Below are 1,440 nucleotides of genomic sequence, written 5' to 3' on the forward strand. Positions count from 1 at the left end.
GTCCAAGATGGCAGGAAAAGCTCAGAATGTTTTGCCAAAGTTCTCTATCGAAACATGTTACCAGCTTTTTGTCAACTGAAAAAAAAAAAAGCACAACATAAGAGTTGTGAGTTAAGTTTTATTTGGGGCAAAATGAGGGCTATAGGCCAGGAGACAGCATTTCGGATAGCTCTGAGAAACTGCTCTGAAGAGGAAGGGGGGAAGGCCAGTGTTATATATGGTTTTAGTGAAGGGGGATCCGTGCAATCAAGCACACATTTTGGCAAAGGCTTGCTGCTAGTCACAGGAGCAGATGTCACTGTTAATGATTTTAGTGCTTTCCTAGATATGAGGAGATGCAAGAATTGGGCTCATAAAATCTTCCGAGAATATCTAACTATCTCCCTGAACTCCTTTCAGGGTGTGTTGAAGGTCAGTGGCTGCAGTGGCTAGTAACTTAATCCTTGTAGAGGCAGATGGCAACTGCCAGCTTTTTGTGGGCATTTCCAAAATATGATTTAGCAGCTAGCCACTTTCCATTTCCTAAATCGGCTTTACTTTCTGCCTCTTACTGACCCTCTTTCCCGTGCCTATTTTTTCATATGTAAAATAAGATTTTCAAAAGTGCCTATCACAAGGTCGGTTGCGAGGAACAACTGAGATAATTCTTGCAGTGCCTTGCACAGAAGCCCCATCATTAGCCCTGAGTAGGAGGAGAAGGTTAGAAGGAGTAGCAGTGGAAAATTCATGGCATCAAACTGGGGTGTCATGATGTCAGCCCTGAATCTGCCATTTCATTGACTCCGCTGAAGTCCTTTGACTTCTCCTGGCCTCAGTTTATTCATCTATAAAATGAGGGCATTATTAAAATCCCTTCCAACTTTATAATCCGATTATGCCTCCTTTGCTATGTTCTTTCATTCCCTCAGAATCTGAAAAAATCCTTCTAAAGTCGACTGAATTCAGTTTCCTGAGGTAATACGCAACCGAGCCTGTTGTGAGAATAACACACAAAGCTGTCGCAGTCATGGAACCTGGAACGTGGTTATGTGCTCTATAAATGTTAACTGTACTCTCTAACACTATTATTTTGCCCCACGAGAATGTAAGCCCCATGAGAGCAGGGATCCTGTCGGTCCTGTTCACTTGCTGTTGTCCTGAGCATCGGGACTGCTGTTCGCATACCTTCAATTGAATTAATCAATAGTGTAAGCGTCCTGCCCCTCCAAAATTTCCTTGACGGCAAAATGGAGTCATTAAGATCCTTTCCAGTCTTACGACCTTAAGACTGCTGTCATATCCCTCGCCTTGCTTCTAGAGTTTGAAAGCCCCTGAGGAAATCCGGACCACAGAATAACGCAAAACGTACTTTGGAACTCGCCTCCGTTGCCTTGGCAGCTGCTACGCCCGGAGCTCTGGAGATCCTCGGCCCTGATTGGCTGGACCTCGGGCTCCTTCTAC

Source organism: Globicephala melas, chromosome 15, assembly GCF_963455315.2.
Source record: "Globicephala melas chromosome 15, mGloMel1.2, whole genome shotgun sequence".
Classification (NCBI taxonomy): Eukaryota; Metazoa; Chordata; class Mammalia; order Artiodactyla; family Delphinidae; genus Globicephala; species Globicephala melas.